The 23,966-nt window shown below is 48.6% G+C and overlaps 1 protein-coding gene across 5 annotated transcripts in view; it reads left to right on the top strand.

Annotated features, from left to right (window-relative positions):
- Window positions 1–23,966, top strand: part of LOC116661556 (CUB and sushi domain-containing protein 2-like) — a 125,436-nt gene that overhangs the window by 13,928 nt on the left and 87,542 nt on the right. The gene's annotated exons all lie outside the window — the stretch shown is intronic.

Genomic DNA, 23,966 nt, shown 5'->3' with positions numbered 1-23,966 from the left:
TGGCTCTGAGCACACAGCTCTCCTGCCCCTTTGTCCACGTAAATCCATGCCCCACTGACAAGAGTTTGGGTTCTTTTATGCACCCCCCTGTCCTCAGCCCCTAGGACAGTACCTGGAGGGTGGCAGATGCTCAGTCAATATTTAGTGAGTAAACGAATGCTCATCAGGTGGTCATCAGGACCAGTTCAGCTCCCTGGAAGCCACTTTCTGAGCAGCAGAGACACAGTGCAGATTTCCTTTCTGTTTTCTGTTGCTGCATCAGATGATGGTAGATTTCCCCGGGTGAAGGATTGCCGAGAGGTGGGGGCAAGGTGGCGGTGGACGTTTTTGATGGAGAGCAATGGGATAGCTGCTCTGGGTCAACCTGTGTTTCAGGAAGGTCCTGATGTTGCTGAAATCTTTGAGTTGGAAGACATTGTTTAAATTCAATATTTTGAGAAGTGTTAGCCATTAACACCTTAGTTTAAAAAAATGAGCTGATTAGTCTGGAGACATTAGGGTCAGATAGGGTGGTAAAGGGTAGATTTGGGTATATCTGGACCTACCCAATGTCCCCAGGCCTCAGATCTTGAACCCAGAAGTTAATCTGACTCAACCTTGCTCCTTTTTTTCTCTTGATTCAGCTCTTGCTGGCCTCTCCCCCTCAGCTCAGTCCCTGGTGTATCCATCCTGCCCCTGCCTCTGGGCTACTCTGAACCACAGGCTCCATCTTGGGACTGTTCTCATCTCTGGGGCAGCCTCACCCACTTATTCTCCCGAACAACCTTGTTTCCTACATCCCAGGAGAATTGACATTAAGGCTGCATGAACCCTGCTGCTGACTTTGAGTAGGAAAGCTCTGAGGATGCCATGCCCTACGCTACCCAGGAAAACTGTGGCCGTAATTGCATCCTGGCTCCTCATTTCTCTAACCCCTCCCCCTGTTTCCTTTCCGTTAGCCCAGAAACACACTTTGTTTTCAACTTAAAAACACACTAAACAACACCCCTTCTTGGCTCTGCACCTGCTTTTGGCTGTCACTCCGTCTCTCTCCTTCTTTCCCGGTCCTGCTTCCTGAGAGAATGTCTGCCAGTGCATTTCTCAGCTCCCGTCATGTCATCTGGCTTCCACACTCCCCACTCTGGGGGAAGTGCTCCAGCCCAGGGCGCCATGCAACTTCCTGTTTCCCAAATCCAAACCTCTCTCTTGGCTTCTAGACCTTTCTCAGTCTGGCCACAGCCTGTCTGTTGCCCTTCCGTCTGTCCTATCGCCTCTTCAGCATCTGACACTGACCTCACTCCCTCCCATTTAAAACTGGCTGTCCTATTGGTGTTTCCAGGTCTTCGGCTTTAGCTGACTTCTCTTTTTATTCTACATTCATTTCTCCCTGTGACTTTATCCTGCTATCGAAATGCTGAAGAATCCCCACATCCTGCATTTAGGTGAAGACTTTGCCTGTGAACTCCAGATCCACACACCACCCAGATGGTCCATGGCCCCACACTCAGCAGGCCGTTTACTGAATTCTTCCTTTCTGTTGTCACCTCTATCACATCCCTTGACCCCAGCAATCTGACCATCTGATATTCTTTTGTGACCCGTCTCCATGCATCTTCCTAAGCCAGAAATCTGGGAATCATCCTTGAGTTCCAGCCCTACCCACTCCCTTTCACTCATCAAATCTTGTGGATTCCACCTCCCAAATAGCTCCCCAGCCTTCCTTCATCCTCACTGGTGCTGCTGGGGCTCGGGCCCCACCCTTTGCTCCTGGACACGTGGGACCCAGCATTCTGGCAACAGCAGTGGCAATGGCATGGTCTGCCACATCCATTCTTGTCTTCCTCTAGTTGGTGGCACATAGTTGGGTCAGAGAAGTATAGAGAGTGGCTTTACTCTCTGGATGGAAGGGGCAAGGCAAAGACTGGTGAGAAGCTGGCAGCCCTTGAAGAAGCAGCAAAGACTCAGGCTTTTGGAATGAGGGAGGCTTGGAAGGAGTTTAAGCTGATATGCCAAGGACACCTGTCCCTAGCACCCCCTCCCTTCTGGGGTTCTGATTGATGGGATTTAAGGACAGAGAGTGCTAGTTGAGAGGAAGGGAAAGTCCTGATTCACTTATTAATAGCTGGGCATGTGTCTGATACCCCTCAAAGCACAAGCCTTTGATCCACCATGCTGAAGAGCGTGGCTCAAGTCTGAGCCCCGAGGTGCTTCCATTGTGAGGGTAAATCTTGGCAACTGAGCATGCAGGGTCATCTGCAGAATTAGGACTGGGACAGGGTCTGCAGAGTACACTCGGTGTCCCCCTCCCGGCCAGCTCTCAGCATGAGAACGACGGGCCCGCTCCACCTGCTGGTTTTAGGTAGGACGGGGGCATCTGGTGGGCACGCTTTGACTTTCAGTTCAGTGCCCCCGCCTGCTGGTAAAACAGGGCCTGAGCAGGGGTGAGGAAGGACAGGGCAAGGGGCAAAACTGCCTCCTGAGCCCTCCTTAGCAGAGGGGAAGGGAGACGCCCCCTCCTCTGTGTGCTGAGACCTCCGAGGTGAGAGGAAGGGGCCAAGGCCCCTAAACGTCTCCCTCCCTCAACACAGCCCAACTGTGTCGCGACTGGGGATGCTCTCCCATTTTCCGAGTTCCTCCCGAGAAACGTGTATTTCAAGGCACCGTTTCCACCAGACTGCATTTATCAAAAGGGGTGTGGATTCTTTTCCCCATTTTTTATTCCTAAAATACCTCCATAACTGCCAACTGTTTCAGTCTGTTGGCCCTGATCCACCCTCTCCCCCTACTTCCCACCCACCCGGAAACAGACACGGGAGACTGTGTCAGTGGGCCAGAACAGGTTCACTGCAGAGCCGGGCCTCCTTCAGATCTGCCCCTAGAGTAAGGAGGTAGAAGCCACATCCAGCCCATGGAAAGCCAAGCCCCTCCCTTCTACCTTTCAGCTCTCTGTTTCAGGACCCTAGCCCCCTTCCCACCTTCTTGCGGCCCTGGCCTGCCTTTATTTCCCACCTGTTGTCTGAGTTGAGGTCGTGAAATGTTCACTCTCCTAACTTGGGTGATTCTGATCTTCAGCCCTAGGAAAAAGCATCTTCTTGGGAATTCGCTCGAATTCCCTTTATCTAAGGTTGAGACTACACCCATCCACTCCGCCAAACCCACCTCATTGCACTTCCCCTTCCCTGCCAAGGGGCTAAGTTTCTCATGCAGTAAGCAGAAGGGCTGGGGAAGCTAATGCCTCTTAATTGTCAAGCCTGTGGGGCCCTCAGAGGCCCGCCACTCCATCCCACCAATCAGAATGGACAAAGGGCAGTGTGACCTCAGCTGATTGGGATGAGATCCAGCCCAGAGCAGACACTTGGCATTTATTTGCCTGTGCATTTTGATCGTGGGTAAATGCAGTTTCTGTTAGGCTCTTTGAAGTATTGAAAATAGCTCACAAACTCTCATTACTGCCTTTGAAGACCCCTAGGGGTCTGGGAACCCCTGGTAGGGCATGCTGATCTTGTCCGATTCCCCCTCAGTCCCCTCCCCGCCACACCTTTCTTTCCTTATCAAGTTTGGAACCAAATGAGTGAAGAACACAAGAGGAGTCAAATGGAGAGATCAAAATGTCAGCTTATTACTGGTAGAGCTGATTAGAGAATGTGGCTTTGGATATTGGCTTGTTAATACATCACTCTTGAATAGGAGAAATTTACCCACCCATTCAAGGGGACAAGGAGACAACCTGGGGCCTCCCTGACAGGGGCCAGGCCTGTTGAACTAAGTTTAGGGAGGTGCAAGGTGGGTGGGGCTCAGCTGAATTTGCCAGGTTCTCCCTGCAAACTCACTATTTAGACAGGTCGCTCCCCTCCAGCGTGGAGAAATACGTGTGCTTACGGTACTTTGTCCCTTGGGGCATAGAGTGGGAACTCTCTCCCCTCTATGGAGACGGGGAGGGGGGGCGAGCATGTGCTCTTCTATCTGGCCGTGGTGGATCTGGGCCAGAGCAGGGCAGCATCCCCTGCAGCTGAGGGGAGCTGGGGCAGGTGTGACTTGTCCCACCCACCACCCTCCCACCCGGGAGAGGTGGTCAGAGCCCCACCTACCTAGGGTGCAGCCATAGATGCTAGCCATCCTTGGAGATTTCTCCAAGCCCTTACCCAGACTGAGACGAGATGTTGACTGAGACATTGATCGTCTGGCCTGCTTATCTCTGTGACATATTTAAATAAGAAAATAAATTGTTCATTTTTCTTTTCCCTTCATTGTCCCCTGGAAGAGTGGACAGAGAATGTGCTTCATCCAAGTGAATTGTTAGGAAATGGGATTGCTGTTTAAAATGCATCTGCTCTGGAGTCAGACCAGATTCTCCTTGGTTAACTCCTTGATAGAAACTGATGTCCGATTAGGGCCGGGCACCATACATTTGCTTTGCAGATGAAGGACCAAAATTGAGTGGAGTAATAGGTCCAAAGCAAGAGAAGCCGGTGGGGGGTGACGAGGAAAGTTACTAGCATAACAGTAGCAATGCCAAGACTTCTTCCTTCTTTCCTCCCCTCTCCTTCCTTCCTTCCTGCTTTTTCCCTTCCTTCCATTCATCCAGCCGTCCGTGCATCCATTCAGTTTCATGTTGAGCTCCCACTTTGTGCTGGATTCTGTGTGGGGTTCTGGGATCTAGAGGTGATGACATATATGGTGTCTGTACCCCCATCCCCACCCCCTCAGCTTTCATTCTTTCTAATGTATCACCACTGGGGTGGGCAGAATAACCAAATGTAACTTTAATGCGTATCACAGTAGAGTCTAGCACGGGACTGGGATGGGGGTTATGAGAGCACAGAGGAAGGGCAGAAATCCAACCAGGGGCCACCAGGGATGACTTCCTGGGTGTACTTTGAAGGTAGAGCCAGCAGGGTCCAGTGGGAGTCAGTCTGGGGAAGACAGAAAAGAGGAAACGGTGGCTTCTTTACCTGGTGGCTGTGTTGGTAAAGGGCTGAGGATGTTTCTCGGGGGTGAACATGTGTTTCCTGAGTAGGGTGCCTGCGAGATTCTGATTCTGTGTTGGGCACATCTCTGTACCCAGTCACTGGGCCACAAACCCCCACTGAGATAGCTTGTGTAGTTATTCCCATTTTATAGAACCAGAAACTGAGGTTTGGAGGAATGAAATGACTTGCCCAAAAGTCATATAGTAGAGGATGGAGCTGGGACTGCTGCTGCCACACATCACCACCCATGTGGGGTCTCTTGAGTGTTTCTCCAGCTATTTCCACCACAGCACACAACCCGGTACCTCTGGAGAGGGTTCAGCACTGACACTCATCACAAACTGTTTTTTTAAATAATAATGGTGATAAGATTGTCTTCATGTCTGCAGTTCCTACTGTGAGCCACGGTGCCAAGCATTTTATATGCACCATCTAATTTAAGTCTAACCACAGTCTTGTAAGATAGACGGCATTATTTCCCCCATTTTGCAGATGGGCAAACCGAGGCTTGGTGATGTTACTAATGGCTCAAGGTCACACATGGTTGGTAAATTTTGGAGCTAAATTAGACCCTAGGACTGATGACCCCAAAGCTCATCGTGCCGAGCAGCACATTATTTACTTCCTTTTGTACCATTTCACACAAGAATGGAAGGAAGGGGCCATTCTCATCTTGTATCACCTCCTGCACATTTTCCAAGCCTCAGTTTCCTCATCTGTATAAAGGGGACAGTCATCCCTGCCTGCCTTGAACAAGGATGGTAGCAGGTTTACCAGGGCCTTGTGAAGGCCAGATTTCATTGGGCCCATAAGGCGCTTGTAGTTGAAATTCAGGGCTCTTGTCTCCAGAGGGCTGGGTGTCTGGGAAGAGACTGAGAGGTCAGAAAGGAGCAATTTGTGGACCTTGGCTCCAGGAACGAGTTGTCTGATCTGATCATTCAAATCCATCACTTCTTGGATGTGCACAGATGTGGAAGTTTACCACTGTCTTTGGAGGCAGACGGGGTGACTGGGACAGGATGACTCCTGTCTCTTCCCTGAAGGCCACACAGCAAGAGGAAGGTGCAGAGTATCTGCTCGGGGACACTTTAGAGCTCACATTGATGGGCCTAGCTCTGTGCAGTGCTGCCGAGGTGGACGGATGCTGTTCCCACCTTGAGGAGCTCACGTTGCCATGGGGAGGCACACATGGAGCACCAGTGTGATACCCAGGAACCCGGCAGTCATCCCTGAAGCTTCCCTTTCTCCTTTCTTCACCTCACTGTCAAGCCATGGGCCAACCCTGTTGGCTCCACCTTCAAAATACAGCCAAGATCCACCCCCTCCTGCCACCTCCATCACGCCTGGAGTCTGAGCCAGCATCTCCTTTGCCTGAAGCTCTGCAGATGCCCCTCTGCAGTTTCCCTTCTTCCACTCTTGCCTCTTGCCAACCCAGCAGCAGAAGAGCTTTGAACAGTGTCATCAGATCATTCATTTCCCCCTGCTCAGAACCCTCCGGTGGCTCCCATCACATTCAGAAATGAGTCAAGGTACTTTCCCCTTCCTTGCCCGTGGCTTCCTCCCTGATCTCATCTCTCCTGAGACTTGTCCAGCTTACTCTGCTCCGGCCAGTGGCTCCCCTGCTGTTCGTGAGACAAACTGATGGTGGGTCATTTGTCTTGGGCTCAGTGTCGCCAGATAGATAGGCTCAGGGGCTCCAGCTTGGAGGTCGCCTCCTTGGGGAGGCCTCCCGACTCCCTGATCCACAGCTATGCCCTCCTTTTCTTACTCTGCATTGGGTCTCCTCATAGTCCTTTTAACTGCCTGATATGTTATATGTGCATTTCCCGCCATTTACTGTCTGTCTCCTCAAGTAAGTTCCGAGAGCTTGTCCGTTTGCCCCCTGTGGTATGCACAACTCTAGAATAGTGGAGGCTAGAATAGTGGAGGCTCAGTGACTATTTATTGGTTGTTGAATGAGTGAAAATATATAGAGAGAACCAAGGCTTACAGAAGCCCAGAAGGTGGAGCAAACAACTCTATGTGTGGGTGGGTGGGTGGGCGGGGTCACTGGGTGGGTTACGTGGGAGGTGGGACATATAGGAGGAGCAGGCAATTTTCAGGGGAAGAAGAGGGGACGTGATTCCAGGAAGAGCCCCCGGACCTGAAGGGGCCGGCTGTTGACAGGAGCAGAGGAGAAGTCCCGTGTGGAGGGAGTGTGCCTTGTGCTGTGGCTGTGGCTGCACATTGAGCCTGGAGAGGGGCAGGTGTCAGAGGAGGGGGGCGGTGGGGCCACTTCTTGGGAAGTGATTATGAGCCTGGACCCTAGAACCAGCCTGGCTGGGTTCACATTCCAGCCCTGCAGGGAGATCTCATAGGTCACCATTTGAGGTGCTATTAAGTCATCACTCAGGACCTCAGAGAACAGGGGTGAGGTGTTCTTAGAAGTGCAGGCTGGAGCTTCAGAGAGACCCCGGCTTAAATCCTGGCCTTGCTGGGTGCTAGCCTGCATAAGAGACTGAATCATCTCTTTAGGCCTCAGTTCCCATCTCTAAAATGAGAACAATAAGCCCTAATTCACAAAATCTTTGTAGGGATGCAGTGAGATGATGTACATGAAGCACTCACCTAGGTCTGGCCTGGTACTAGGTCATGGTTGCCAAGGCAACGAGCCTGCTGAATCGAGTGGGATCCAGAAGCATTGGGAGACAACTTGCTATTTAAGCTCTTGGCGGGCAGCAGGGGTTCTCCAGACGTTTACTCGCCTATGAGGGTCAACGCCTTTGCTCAGAGACCCTGCCCTCCAGCCTGCTCTTTCCTTCAGGTCCTTAGAGGGTCATGCTCCCTCCTGCCTCTGGGCCTTTGCACATACTGATTCCTCTGTCTAGACTGTCCCTGCCCCATTTCACCTCATTAACCGAGACTTTTCTCAGCTAAAGTTTCACTTCCACCTCCTGGACCCTCCCTCTAGATCATTTGCATCGAGTTGTGTTCCTTGCCCTCGGGTAGCTTATCTCAGTGATGATTGTACATCAATCAGAGTCATTAACTTATTGTTATCACTTTCCTCATAGACTGTAGGCTTTAGGAGGGTAGGAACTGTGTCTGGCTTATCTCTAGACATCGACAGTCCCTGGTGAATAGTAGGTTCTCAATCAATGTGAAGAATGACTGAGGGAAGGTGGAAGGGACACATACAACTGCAGTGATCTGGTTTTATTCTTATCCTGTTCCTTCCCAAGCAAGACTGGGAAGACGCCTTACCCGTGAACCTAATGGCAGTAGAAGGCATGCCAGTTCTTTTTAAACTTAAAACAACCACCACAATAATAAATAATACATCCTCAGTGCTCTAGTTGTAGTGCTAAGTACGCTGTAGATGTTACTTCATTTAATTGAAATGTCGTTATTACTGAGTGAGAAAAGCAAGATGCCGAGAAGTGTGTATAATATGATCCAGTTTTAAAAAGATACACAGTGTCAAACCCCCACTATATATGTAAATGTGTATTTGGGAGTAAGTTTTTGTCTGTATATGGTTTTACGAGCCAGAATAAAAATATGGAAAGATGCAAACTAAATTGTTAATATGGGTTACCTAGGGCTGTGTGTTGGCTAGTGGGTAGTTTGGGTAAGTGAGGTGGAGGAGTGAGGGAGAAAAAGCCAAGTGAAGAAAGGGAAAGTAAAAGGTAAAATTGCACTACAAACTCAATATGCATAATCAGATGATACTTAATGTATTCATGCAAGATTATATATAAACGTGTATGTAAAAAGAAATAGAAAACTTGTTCCAGAAAAAAGTACTAGCTGCTGGCAAGGGTGCGGTGTGATGGGCACTTTTGTAAACTGCTGGTGGGAGTGTAAACTGTTGCAAACTTTCTGGAAAGCAACTCAGCAATACATTATCAACAGCCTTAAAAATATTCGTATGTTTGCACTCAGTGTTTCATTTCAAAGAATTTACCCTGAAGAAATAACAAGAGTTGCAGTCAACCATTTCTGTGTAAGACCCATAGCATTTTTTAAAACACAGGGGAAAAATGGGAATAAACTAAGTAGCCAACAATAAGAGAAAGGTGAAACAGAATGTGATGTTGAAAACTAAATTGCCCTCTCATGACAGTCCTGTAGACGGGAGTAATTTTATCATCTCCATTTTAACCATGGAGGAAACTGAGACTCAGGGAGGTGAAGCAAGTTGGCCACAGTCACCTGGGAAGTAAGTGGTGCAGCAGGATTTGATGCATTTACAAAAACATAAGAATGCTTGCCTCGTGGATAAGCCTGCCAGCAGGGTGCACATCTGCTGTTCACGTCCTTGTCCTGACCCTTGGCACCTTGATCTGGGACCTGTTCAACCATAGTGTGTGGAGGGACCCTCAGAAGGATCATCAAAGTGACTTCACTTTCTTTTTAATGAAATAATCCACTGAAAGCTTTTGGCCAGCCCCTGACACGGAGTTAGCACTCATGATGAACGATGACTTGTAATTCACGTGATCGTCTTTTTCTTGGTTAGAGAAGTGGTTAGGAAATTAAGTCTTTTTCTTCCTTGTCATTCTAGTTTCTTCTCTCTGAGTTACTTCGGACATTGTCCTCTTAGTGGCAGCTGATGGGAGTAGAAGGGGTCAAAGCTTTGGAGTTAGATCTGGGTTTGAACTCTGATATTGCCTCTCAGCAGCTGTGGGATTTCAGACAAATTACTTAATTTCTCTGAGCCTCAGTTTCTCCTCTGAGACTGTTTGTCTGATTTAGAGAATTGCAGTTAAGGTGAAATTAGATGTCAAATAGCAAGCGCCTAAACATAGCTCCTGCCTTGTAGAAGGCGCTGATTAAATGTTAGGGTGTTGTCTTCCCAATTGGAAGACACAGTCTTCAGTTGAAAGCTTGCTGAGTGGCACTGGATTGTGAGTAGTTTTAGGCCAGACCAAGAAGTAAACTGGGCCAGGGGCACAAATATCATGGCTGGGGCTTTACCCTAGGCTAGGGTTCAAGGTGTGGGTGGGGTAGGTGGGAAAGGAGCACGTGGTTACCTGGGCCCAGGATGGGCACTAGAGGTTGCAGGCAGGTTTTGAGCTGGATGTTTTTGCTCATGTTGTTACCTAGAAGCCACAGCTGATAAAAGACCAGTAGGGGAGTCTGGGCATGAAAGAAAGAGGAGGGATGTGAGGTTCGGATGAAGACTTGCTATTGATTTTGCTCAAGTATGTCCTGGGTGAATGGAGCTTGGTAGGCCTTAAGGAAAGTAGCAGGATTTCAATCACCTTTTTTCCCTTGTAAAGTCATTTGACTGTGGTTGCCCCAGTCTCTTCACTTCCAGAAGTATAACCAGGTCGAGGTTATGGAATGGAATGAAGAGATGCAATTGATGAATGGGTGAGTGGATGAACGAATGGATGGATGAATAGGATGGTAGGTGATGGCAGGATGGATGGGTGGATGGGATGGATAGTGAGACGGTACTGATGGGCATGTGGGATGGATGAATATATGGGTGAGCTATTCTATGGAGGTGGTGGATGAATGTGTAGATGGCTCGGATGAAAATAAGGGTGTTGATTGACAAGCTGATAAAATGGAAGGATAGCTGTGGTAGATAGGATGGGTGAATGGATTGGATGAATAAATGGAAAGGTGAATAAATAAATGGAAGGACTGACTTGATAGATTATACAGGTGAAATGTGATGGTTGAATGAAAAGACTGAGGGAATGGAGGATGAGTAGATTCATGGGCTGGGTACATTTAAGAGTGTTTGGATAGATGAATGGATAAAAGAAAAGATCCAAGGATGTATGGATGGAAAGATTGGATAATGGATGGATCAGGGTTTTCATAATTTGCTATTCAAACGAACCCATTTGGGGGCTGTCTGGTCAAAAGTGGAGTTAAAGGCTGAATGGGAGAATAAAATACATTATCTTCTTAGGGGGACTGCCTGAGGGTAGGAACCTGAACTCCTCTGCATCATTCTCTTATCAATTCCTGAGATGTCCTTAGTGAAAACTCTTAGTGTATCAGGCCTGGAACACCAACACCGACTGTGTTCACATCCCTCTGTGTCTCTTCTAATGCACAAACATCATCTTTATTGACTTTGACATGCAAATACGAGATATGTCCACACCGGCGTTTACACTCACACATAATTTGTAATGGAAACAACCTGTTCGTGCTCTGCTGGAAACCAAATGAGATGCAATGGCTAACAGTCCACAGCACACACAGTTGGGTGGGATGGGCCGACAGGAAGGAAAACCAAGTAGCTCAGGGGCCCTTGCCTTGTTTAATCAACGTGGGGTTTTATTCTTTGTTAAACGAGTAATTTATTTTGAAGGCTGCCAGTTCTGTAAAACAGAGTTTTTAGTGGTTCTTGATCAAAGCAGCCTGGGTGGCTGAAGATAAGGCACATGGAGGTCTCTGAGGTTCTGGGTGGGGATCTGAATAGTCCAGGGTACAGTTACCCAAATGGTCTACCTCCCACCCTTGCTTCTTTCTCTTACTTGCTCTTTCTCTTTGTTTTAAGTGAATTAGATATAACTACTTTTCAATTACTGTAAAAGTAGTATGTCCTCAGGGCAAAAATACAGACAGCATAGAAAGGCATATGGTGAAAAATCTCCTCTCCCCACTGCAAGTCCCACTTGTTAACAAGTCCCACTTGTTAATAGATTCTTCTGAATTACTCCAGAGATTTTCAAAACACATATGTAGAAATATGACACAAATTCTTTATATCTCACACAAATGGGATTACTCCAGGTATATCAAATACACTCCTGTAACATGCTTTTTTCTCTTGGCAATATCTCTTATGCATCTTTCTGGGTAGGAGTACAGTGATTCATCTCATTCTTACTGATGATTGCATAGTATTCCACAAGTTACCATCAATGACTCAATCTGTCCTTTATTGTTTAGTCTTTTTCTAGTTTTTGGTGATCCCAAATAGCTAAATAAAATAATTATGTGTGTGTATGAATTTAACATGAATGGTCTAGTCTATAGAATGGATTTTGTGCCTCAACAGGTATGTGAATTTATGTTGATAAAAGTGCCAAATGATATTCAGTTAAATATTATCAATAGTATTTGAGAGTTTTTTGGCTTCTCTACATCTCAGCGTGCATGAGAATCACTCAGGGGGCTTGTTACAGTACAGATTTCTAGGTCTGAGAATTTCTGATCCAGTAAATTTCAGATGGAATAGGTCTGGTACAGGATTGAGAATCTGCATTGCTAACAAGTTTCCAGGTGATGCTGATGTGCTGGTTCAGGAACCACTGAATACCTTTCTAGCAACTTTTAAAAACTTGCCAATCTGATAATATATCATGTATCTTATTATTGCATTTTCTTTAATTATAAATGAAATTGATCATCTCTTCATGTTTCTTAGTTATCTTTATCTCTTTTTGTGCAAATTGTCATTCATGGACATTGCTCATTCTTGTGTTCTATGGCATTGTTCATTTTTTTTCTTATTGATTTATAAGAACTGTTTGCATAGGAAGGACATTGGCTCTCTATCTGTAGCAGTGTGGCAAATCTTTTTTCCCAGTCTGGAGTTTGTCTTTAGATTCTGTGATTCTTTCTGTCTCTTTCTTTCTCTCTCTCTCTTTCTACCTATAGAGGTTCCACATTTTTATGTAATCAAATTTGTCTATGTTTTACTTTTCCAGTTTTGTGTTATACTTAGAGAAAGGTCTTTCTCTCTCTAAGATTATATAAAAGTTAGCAATGAATATGTATTAATGCTTTTTTTAAAATTTCTAGAGGGCAGCAAGTATTACTATGGCAGTGTAGTAATTACTACAGTAATTACTTAATTGAAAATGAAAATGTGAAGTCTTCATATTTCTGAATTAACCTGAAGGGATCTTTTCAGCCTCTTCATCCCTTGGGCCTGTAAGAGAGAAAAGAAACCCCGATTTGATGATTCTCTCCTCTTCAGGCTATTGCTGTGATGCACTGAGATTAAAAAAAAAAAAGAGAGTTTTGAAGTTTGAGGGCAAAGTGTGTAGGCTGTTTTCAGACAAACAGATGTTTCTAAAGAGGCACAGAGAGAACTGCGGAGGCCACGAGCGTCAGGGAGCATAGCAAACAAAGCTCCCTCCCCTTCTGACAGACTGGCTGTTGGAGCTCCCCAGGCTTTCCTGTGCACACCCCTGTCCTCGGGCACACCTTCCTCCACTGAGCTGCAAGGCTGCCCATTGGAAAGGAGGACCAGGCATGAGGAATTGTGAAACATGGCCTATTGCACAATCTGTAATAAAGTATGCATCAATAAAAAGGGGCCAACTGAATTAATGGAACCCTCACGATTTTGAAAGGCTTGCCTTTTCCATTATTCAGATAACTTCATGCACTGGGTTTTGGAACAAGGTCCTAGGTGCTGGGACGACATCCTTAACCAGCTGCTGTAGTACTGGCCTCAGAGGAACTGACAGCCTAGTGGACAGCTAGATATGGTCATAAGTGATATTTGTAAAAAGGGAGAGAGGTGCTCATAGAAGGTGCCAGATTGTACGAGGGGAGGGCATGTCTTATCCATCATTCTGTCCTAGGACCTAGCACAAAACCTGATGCTTGGGGCTTCGCCAACGTTCGATGATTGAATGAATGAGTTTAAGGGACAGAGAGGAGGGGGCAGGTAACTCTGCTTGGGGGGGTAACACAGGAGGAGATATTTGAGTCTTAACAGGACAAAATGTAACAGAGAGAAGCGAGGTGGGTCTCTGTGGGTGCCATCCATTGCTCAGCAGGGCTCAGGATGAATTCTACAATGTCATGTGGCAGGGGAAAGGGAATGTTGACAAAGGCAGGGTCTGCAAGATGGGGCCACTGTGCTCTGCCTGACATGGCTGGTGTTCCAGAGGAGGGCCCTTCCTGTCTGTTGCTCTTCCTCCTTCCAAGTTAAGCACTTGAACCACTCTATCCATGAAGGCACATGCTGCTTGGGAGTGCGCTGTTTATGAGATCTGTCTAGGATGGTCTGCTGTGCTGTACCTGGGGAACTCGCAGCCTGTGGGAAGTTGGCATCCTCCTTGTCCCTTGGGAAGCTGAGCTTGGGTGCTTCTGGTTTCAGCTAGCTCACGGTTCAGGGGACCCCGAGTAAACACCCAGAGATATTTTCAAAAAGTCCTGACATTGCGTCATTCTGGGCTGAGAGATGAGCCTGTACAAAGACCGAGAGATAAGCCCTGCCCCATTTGAAAAGCAGAAGGATCTTTTAGGCCTGGAAGGGAAGGAGCAGCTTGGTGATGGTGGGCTCCCTGGGCCCACCTCTTCCCGCTCTGTGCTGGCTCACAGAGGGCCTGGGCCCGCCAGCTATGGGTGGGGGTCAGAGAATTTCAACCTGCTCTCCACCTTCTTCAGTTCTTGAGGGTGGGCAAGCCCCTCTCAAGCTGGGTGCTGGGGGTGGAGTTGAGCAAGAAGGTGCAGGATGCTGAGACCAAGTCTAGTCTCTGCTCAGTCCTGGAGAGGGCAGGATGGAGAAATCCCCAGACCAGGCCAGCCTGTGCAAATAACTTGCAAGATATACTCACCCATTTGTTTATTTTTTAAAAAATAAGACATGACCTCTGCCTCTCTCTCCCCCACAACCCCGGTGGAGCAGGCAGAGCTTTAACTCTGGCTCAAGTACAACTTGGCTGTCATTTGATACCGCCGCTACTAGCTGGCTGTGCCACCTGGGGCAAGCTATTTACTCTCTCTCTACCTCAGTTTCCTCAACTGTAAGGTGGGGCTGTAACAGCCCATGTCTCTAGGATAGTTGGGAAGGTGAAACAAGAATGTGCACTTGGAAAGATTCAGCACATGCAAGTGCTTAATAATGTTTGCTAACAAAAACAAAGCATCCGGTGGTGAGGTCAGAGGCAGAGGGACACTGGGGGAGGGATGCAAAACTCTGGGCAGAAAAGGACAGGTGCCACATTGCAAGTGTGCGTTCCCAGAGCACCTACCGTGTGCTGTATGTAGTGGGAGGTACACAAAGGAGAATCACACCATAGCTGTTCTTGAGTCCTAGGTAGGATGGCATTGGTTTATCCTTTAAGCTAGGAAGGAACCAAGTCCTGTGGATGCTCAGAGGTGTGGCCCAGGGAGGGTCTCCTGGAGAGGTGGCCTTTGGAAACCTGGCTCACAAAGAGTTGCAAAGTGGCCTCTGTAGTCAGGAGTCATCAGAGAAGACATCTTGAGAGAGGAGCCGGAGGATGGGTAGGAGGGTAGGAGATGGTGGGGAGGTGGGGAGGGCTTCAGGGTTAGAGGTGGGGCAGGGTAAGTCCTTAAAACCCTCTTTGTCTCTCCCTGGAGACAGTAGCTCCCTAGTGGCTCTGCCTGCTTTCCCCTTTTGCTCACCTGTGTTCATTCTTCATGCAGCAGCCAGAGAGAGATCCCAAAATGTGCAGAATCGGACTAGACCACCCCTCCCCTCATGCACACACAGTTAAAACCATCCCTATTTGATCTGATCTGGCCTTGATCCACCCCATCTCTTCTTCCACCGCCCTCCGCGGCATTCTCTAACCCCCAGGAGCGTTGGCCTTCTTGCTGTTACCTTGAAAACAACAAGCTTGTTCCTGTCTCTGGGCATTTCTGCCTATTCTCTCCGCCTGGAATGCTCTCCCCCCCAGATCTACTGTGGCTCCCTCTTACTCTCCCTTTGGGTCTCTGCTCCAGAGTACCACTCTCAGTGGTAGACCACTGCAGGTGAAGCTCTACTACGTCACCTTCATAGCTCTGATCACGCTCGCTCTATTCTTTCTTATTGTTTACTTGCTTCCAACTGTCTCCCGACTAGAAAACAAGCTGTGTGAGGATGTGCGTAGGGGATTTGCACCACCAGTGCCTACAGCAGCCTTGACAAACAGTTAGCACTCAATAAATACTTACCAATTGCATGCATGAAAGGCACAAGGGTGGGTGGAAGGGAAAGAGTGTGGTAATTAATGTTTATTTAGTTCCCTGTGCCTGGTGTTTCACATCCATAATCTCATTTAATCTTCCCAGCAGGCCTGTGAGGGAGCTATCATTATCCTTCCCTTACAGAGGAGGGAGCTGAGGCTCAGAGAGGGCGAGCAGGGTGACTAAGGTCACACAGCCAGCAAGTCGCAGAGCGGGGCTGTGGGTTCAGGTCGGTCTGACTCTTAGGCTGAGCTTGCTCCTCACTGCCGTGCTGCGGGATGCTTGGTGGGCGTGTGCCAGGAGCAGGGCCTGGGCCCGAGCGGTGCTGGACAGTGTGCGTGTCTGCGGTGGTGGGAGCAGTGCAGATTAAATTGTAGCTTTCGTGGGCTGTTTTATATTCTTCCATACTCAGATGCATCCTCCTGTGTATGCTAACTTTGTGTGTAAGCACCATTTCCCCAGACACATACATCCCTCTGCCGCTCACAAACAGCACCAGCGGGAAGAGACACTCAGAGCTTTGCACTGACTCTTCCAGAAGGCCATGGGGGTCTTGGTGGAGAGAGAGGAACAGCAGGAGGGCCCATGAGCCCTCCATCTGGGATGGTGGGGCCAAAGCCTGGGAGGATGGGGTGTGAAGCCGTGGATTGAAGAGCTGTGTTAGCAAGGGGTGTGTGTGTGTGTGTGTGTGTGTGTGTGTGTGTGTGTGTGTGTGGTGTGTATGTAGTGGATGTGGGTGTTTGGGTCTGCAGATGCCAGAAGTTGGGTGTCCTGAAAACCTTGCATGGCCTGGGTCCACATTCCCAGCTCCCAGTTCCAAGGATGGCTCAGGCCTTGATCTTGAAGTCCCCCCCCCCCCCCCCCGGTCACCATCTTTCTGTGCTGAGAGTTCTCGGGCCAGGACCTTCTTAGACCACAACCAGGGTTTTTTTCCCCATCTCCAGGGAGTTTTCCGATGACCCAGGATGGGAGTCTGTGCATGGCAACCAGGCATGGCAACAGCCAGGGCCCAGCCAGGCCAGCAGCTGCCCAGAGCCTGCCAGGCCGTGTGGGTCCTTGGGGGAGGCATGGGCCTGGAGCTCCCAGATCAGCAGGATGGGGTCTGCGCCTGTCTGGACTTCAGGCCTCTTTGAGGACCTGGGACTTTGCCTCTTTGAGAACCTGCTGGCTTAGAGCCAGCATAGTTGATGCTTTCTGGGCGGAGGAGGAGGTGAGGGGACACGACCTGAGACCCCAGAGAAGCAGCTCTTCCTGCGGGTGCAGGCTTCACAGGAGATGTGATTCCTCAGTTTCCACGAGCCTTACAAAGTTTTCTGCCTCAGTCTCCTCACACTCAGCCCTTTGAGTGCTCTGAGGAGGAGCCTCAGAACCTCCCAGAGGTGGGGTGGGTGGGCCGGGCTGGGGGGTGCTGCCTCGGTTTTATTTATGCCTCTGAGCAATCAGTGCTGAGTCTCTAGCAAAGAAGCCCTTGAACCTGTCCAGACTGAGCCTAGAGTCCAAAGAGAACGTGGGAGAAAGGATGTCCATGGCCTGGAATGGAGCAGAGTGGGGCCAGGGAGCCCTGAGGCTGGCTACTGAGAAGGCAGAGGGACACGCCACTTCCCCAGGGGCCGAACCAGGAACCACAGCCAAGGGCAAACTGAGGTCATGGCCGGCTGGGGCTGGGCAGAGGGGAGCCCAGGAACCAGAAGGCACGTGCGGTGGGTGGGATGATGGCAACACCCCGCCAGCCGTGCGAGGCCTCTTTAGGAGCTGGAGACCTCCGACCCTGTGACAGTCCCTTTCCTTTGGTATCAAGGCTGGTCCCCACTGTCCCCCTGGGACCCTCAACCTTTAGTCCTCTGCTGCCCCTGCTGCGAACACCTGGCCCAGGGTGAGTTGCACACATCAGTTCGCCGGCTGTAAATGCTGCCGCACTGCGTTCTGAGCTCGGCCCAGCTGAATCTGCCTTCTATCGGCTGCCCGGCCAGCTTCCCGCCTTAGTCCTGAGAGTGGCCATTCCAAGACACCAATTCCTGGGTCCAGGCCAAGATGACCTGGCCAGCACCTGCAGAGAACATGCAGACCATCAGGAATGGGCTTCTCCCAAGTCCTGCCGCCCTTCCAGCCTGTTCCAGCACCTGTGGCCTCTCCTCCCCTCCCCTGACTCCCCGGGGAAGATGGGGTCCCTCCTGCAGTGCCCCGTCCCCAGACCTCTGATCCCCGCTTCTCTCTCCCACTTCTGGGATTTAGCTCTTCTCTCCCCGTCCACTGCTCCCATCTTATTTTTCTTCTCCTCCGACTGTATTCTTTGAAATATTTTCAAAATAAAAGGGGTGCTCTCATTGGGCCCTGACTTGCTGTGGCTACTGCTCTCTCCTTCCAGGTAAAGCCAGGCTGCTCCCAGTGCCTACACTCAGTCCCTGTTTCTTCCCAATTAACATGCATGGGGCCTGCGTGTTCAGAGACACTGACAGCCTTTGTCACGAGGCCGGGGACCTGTGGCTCCCTCCTCTTGGCTTTCCGTCCGTCTCCATCTCTCTGTTTACTGTTGCCTTTTCTGCCCTGATTTGGACTTGCTGTGCAGTGTCTGTCTCTGTCACTTCCATCCTTTTTTGTCTTTTTCTCTCTTCTTCTGTGTCCCTCTTTCTTGCGCTCTCTCACCGGGTCTGCCTTTGTGTCTTTTTTTCTATCTGCCCATCTCTCTTCTGCTCATTTTCCCTTTGAGTCCCTGGTTTTCTCAGCCATTGTCTTTCTATCTTTCTACCTTTCACTGGGGTGTTGGGCCATAGACGGTGTGATTAAGGGGGTCCCAGTGGGTCCTGAGATGCCCCCTCAGGAGCCTCTCCTGGGGGCTGGACAGGACAGCGTAGGTCTGGCTGTTCAGGGGCCTGGCAAAGAGGCCCCCTCGGAGGCAACGCCCTCCAGGCAGCCGCGGGGCTGGGAGCGAGTCCAGCTCTGTGGATCTGTGGAGGTGTGCATGCAGCGGGGGCCTAGAGTGCCTCCAGTTAGTGTAATTACATTCTTCCTGCTGACACTTCCCACCATGGTCTCAATTGGATGTGACATTCTTATTAAATAACTTCACCAGTAACTAGTAATAATAACACAGGCCTTCCTTCCTGACCTAAATTGCTCGATGCTATTTTGGTGAGCAGCAACAGTGCTGCAGGGCTTCTGCAGAATGGCCTGCCGGATCGCCACCAGCTCACACACACACGCACACACACATGTACATGCATGACCGGGGCTGATGGGAAGTGTGCGTGCACCGCCTGTGCACAGCCTGCATGTTTGTGCCTGGGAGCACCCGGGGGACTGCATCCACTCTCCAAACCAGGGAGTCCTGGATGCCTGATGGCCCTGCATCCCTGGTGTGGAGGACTCTTCCTAGCCTGGTTGTCACAGAGTGGAGATTCGACTTCCAAAGGATCTCCTGACTCTGTGCGTGTCCCTTTCTCTAGCCTGCTCCAGCCCCTCCAGCCCCTGTGCATTCATATCAGCTTTTCCCTGTCTCTAGAGTCTCCTTCTTTCCCTCTTCCTCCAGGTGAAATTGTATTCATCCCTTAAGGCCTGGTGCCTGTGTTTCCTCTTCCGAGAAGCCATCTCTGATTCCACCATAGCGGGATTAGTCACCCCCTGGGTTGTCCTGCTTTATTCTGTCTGGTCTGGCGATATATCCTCATTTTGTTAGCTGGATATAGGATTGTCTTCAGAGCAAAAGACCATAATTTATTTAAAGGCAGGGACCGGGTCATAACCATGTCTGATGATGCACCCACACACTCCTGTAGCAAGACTCCCTGAGTGTCTCCTGAATGGAAGTGGATATGGGTGTTGGGGGGCTGGGACTGCTAGAAACTGAGAGGCGGTGCTGGTGGGTTTCTTCTCAAAGATGAAGCACTTACAAGGCTCCTAGTCTTTGTTTTTATTTTCTGTCTTGACAAAAAAAAAAAAAAAAAAAAAAAAAGTGAGGTGCTCACTCTGGCAGAACAAACAGAACTGTGACTTCAGTTTCACAATTGACGTGGCTGATTTTGTCTGCTTTTGACAGTTCTGTCGTGTTCCTGACAGTTACAATTGGGTTTCTCTCTGGGGCCTCAGGATGATAAGTTGGGACGCCAAGCCTGCCTTGACCCATCGGCGGGGCACGGAGCCCCTTTTGGCTTCTCCCCATGCTGTGCTTGTGTGTTTGGAGTTCTGAGTAAGCCAGGGGAGGACGGATGGGGAGGACACAAGGCCATGGGAATATGTGTGCGTGACTGTGTGCTGACCCAGGTGGCACCGCGGTTCACGAGCAGTGCCCACCTGGGCTTCCCCAGACCTCCTCCCCACAGCTGCCTAGTCTCTAGAGGACTCCCCTGCCCTCCTGTGCCCTCCCCTTCTTCCCCAGTTCACCCCCTAGTCTGCAGCATGTGTCCCAAACTTGACGTGAGCTTTTGAACAGAATGGTCATGCTGATTTCTCTCTGGATCCTTAACATGCAACGTGTGACTTCAAGAAACATCAGCATATGTGTGCTGAGGGCCTTGTGAATGGATGGACGGATGAATGAATGAATGGTTCCGTCTTATACAGTCTGTTGTTTCCTTCCTTGACCCGAGCTTGTCTTAGATGAGTGTTGAGTCTGTCTTAGATTTGAATCCTAGGTTCCTTGCTCACTAGCTGAATGATTGTGAAAGGTCCTTTTGCCTTTGAGAATCTGGTTTCCATCTGTAATATCAAGAACAGAATCCAAGCTGCCTGGGTAGTTGTTGAGGTGAAATGCTTGAGGGACCATCTAGTGTGTAGTGGTTAAACCCATGGGTTCTGGACCCAGACTGCCTGGGTTCACATCCTCACTCAGCTACTTCCTAGCTGTGTGACCTCAGGCAACTTAGTCCTTGTGCCTCAGTCTGCTCATCTATATGTTGGGTAACAATGGTACCTACTTCTGAGGGTTGTTGGGAGGCAAAGCACTTAAAGCAGGGCCGGGCATATAGCAAGTGCCCAGGATGTGTGTGACATAGCATCTTTGCTGAGTCACAGCTGAGTTTCAGGTATTAACGCATTTAGGAATCAGGCCACACCCTTTCTAGTGGGGCTCTCTGTCCCCTGGTCAGATATCTTCTTACATCTCATGGAACAGTCATGAGTGATTGTCCACAACCCTGGTTTGCATGGGGTTTAGGAGTTTCATGAGGAAGAACTTGAATCCTGATCACACATGGGGTTTGGAGACATGTAGACCCAGTCCACTGGGTGGGGGGAGCTCAGTGAATATTAAAGTGCTGGGTGAAATAAAGTGGCACCAGAGAGAAAATTCACCGTGAATGAGTAAGGGGCCAGACAGGGCCCCATAGCTTGAAGGTCAAGAGAAGGCAGTGGCTCTCGATCAAGGACAAGCAAATATGTCTCCAGACATTGCTGAATGTCCCCTAGGGGGTAACATCACCTGCAGTTGAGAACCATTGTTCTACTAGACTGGAGGGGGATGACAGCTCCCTCCCAGCTGGAAAGAGAAGTGAGAAGTAGAAGTCAGGAGGTGGGAACAAACAGGAAATTTCCTTCCAGATGCCTGAGTATGTTAATGCTCTCACGTGTCTCAGATCAAGGTCGGGCAGTGTCAACACGTGGCTCTCAGCAGACCCGAGGCAGCAGGAGTGAAGTTTCAGTAGCCCTGAGGCTGTTGAGGGAGGGCACAATGGCTGGGTGAGGACTGCAGGGTCCAGAGCAGTGGCCCTGCTTCCATGGGAGGTAGTGCCCTTGGAAAGCCCTTGGAGTGCTGGTTCTCAGCCTTGGCTGCACCATTGCTGGGGTCCCACTCCCAGACATTCTAATATACATGGTCCAGGTCGGGGGCCTGGGCATTGGGAGTCTACAAAGCTTCTCAAGTGCCACGAGGTTGAGAACCAGCCATCGTAAGCTAGGTTTTGCATCAGCGTCACCTGGAAGCTTGTTAGAAATGCAGATTCTCAGGCCCCACCCAATCTAGTGAGTGCCCAGATGGTTTTTACACTCATGAAAGTTTGAGAAGCACTGACCTGGGGTATAAAAAGTGGGAGAGCTGAGGACCTTTCAGTCCAGCAGGTGGAGTCTATTGATTCCACGCCCTTAAGGAAAGATAGCTACATCCAACTGGCAAGAGCTAGTGGGCATAGTCTCTTACGTTTTTTTGCTGACCCAGAAGGGACCGCGGCAGAGACCCTCAACTGGATGGGCCTTCCCCATCCCTCATACGCTGGAAGCTGGTCTGGCTGCGCCCACAGGCCCAACTAAAAGACATCTGCTCGTCCTATGCTGTTCTTGTTTTTCTCCTCCTTTTCTCTGTTTACCAAGAAGAATGACTGTTGCAGGATAGAAGCCTCAGGCTTCAGATGCCCCACCTTGGCCCTCCCCACCCCCACATTCATTCATTCATTCCTCAACTATCCATTGTGCCTCAAGTATGCGGCACACACTCTTCTAGACAATGAGGATTCAGTCATAAACAAGAAAGAAAAAAAAAGTTCCTGCCCTCAGGGAGCTTGCTTGTCTGGTTATTTGCAGACAATGAACAGATAAGTAAATATATAACATTATGTGGGATGGGGATAGTCACTCTGAAGAAAAATAAAGCGGGGAAAGGGAAATTGGAAAGGCCTTTCTGAACATATGGGAGGAGTCAGACATGCTTTTTTTCCTTCTAATTGGAAGGGGTGAAATTAAAGTCTCCAATTGATGGTTGTCCCACACTCCTCACACTGCGATGTGTGTAAATCTTACCCCAACTCCCAAGCACCTCCCACCCTTTCTGTATTATGGTAAAAAACATATAGCCTAAAATTTACCATCTTAACCATTTTGAAAGTGTTCACAGTAGCACTAACTATATGTACCTTGTTATGCAGCAGATCTTTTTCATCTTGCAAAGCTGAAGCTCTACCCATTGGACTGCAACTCCCCTTTATCCCCTTTCCCCAGCCCCTGGCAACCACCATTCTACTTTCTGTTCCTAAGAGTTTGACTACTTTAGATACCCCTTATAAGAGAAATTATGCAATATTTATCTTTTTTTGTGACTGGCTTATTTTACTTAGCATAATGTCCTCAAGGTTCATTCATGTTGTAGCGCATGTCAGGAATTCCTTCCTTTTAAAGGCTGAATAATATTTCATTGTGTGTATATACCACATTTATTTATCAATTCATCTGTTGATGGACAGTTAGACTGATTACACTCCTTGGCTGTTGCGAATAATGCTCCAGTGAACATAGGTGTGCAAATATCTTTTTGAAATCTTGATTTCAATCCCTTTGAGTTTATAACCAAAAGTAGGATTGCTAGATCATATGGTGATTCTATTTTTAATTATTTGACGAACTTCCATACTGTTTTCCATAGCAGTGGCACCACTTTGTGTTCTCACCAACACTGCACAAGATTTATAATTGCTCCATATCATCACCAACACTATCTTTTTTTTTCCCCCTAGTGGCCATGCTGGTGGATGTGAGGTGCTATCTCACTGTGGTTTTTATTTGTATTTCCCTGATGATAAGTAATGTTGAGCATCTTTTCATGTATTTATTGGTAATCTGTTTATCTTCTTTGGAGAAATGGCTTTTCCCGTCTTTTGCTCATTTTTAAATGAGATTATTTAGGTTTTTGTCATTGAGTTGTAGAAGTTCTTTATATATTGTGGATATTCATCCTTTATCAGATATATGGTTTGCAGGTATTTTCTACTATTCTGTAGGTTACCATTTCACTTTGTCGATTAGTTCCTTTTTTGTGCAGAAGTTTTATGATTTGTCTAGTTTTGCTTTTGTTGCCTGTGTTATGTCCAATAAATCCCTGCCAAATCCAGTGTCATAAAGCTTTCCCTCTGTTTTCTTCTTGGAGTTTTATAGTTTCATGCCTTATATTTAGATTTTCAATTCATATTGAGATAATTTTTAATGTGGTGTGAGGTAAGGATTCAAGGTCATCTTTTACATGAGGATATCCAGTTTTCACAGCACCATTTGTTGAAGAGACTGTCCTTTCCCCGTTGTGTAGCTCTAGCACCCCTGTTGAAAATCATTTGACTGTATATGTGAGGGTTTATTTTGGGGCTCCCTATTCTGTTCCATTGGTCTATATGTCTGCTTTTATGCCAGTACCATACTGTTTTGATTACTGTAGCTTTG

This window comes from Camelus ferus, chromosome 35, assembly GCF_009834535.1.
Source record: "Camelus ferus isolate YT-003-E chromosome 35, BCGSAC_Cfer_1.0, whole genome shotgun sequence".
Lineage (NCBI taxonomy): Eukaryota > Metazoa > Chordata > Mammalia > Artiodactyla > Camelidae > Camelus > Camelus ferus.
The sequence above is the reverse complement of the archived record's forward strand: the minus strand, read 5'-3'. Positions and strand labels throughout refer to the sequence as shown.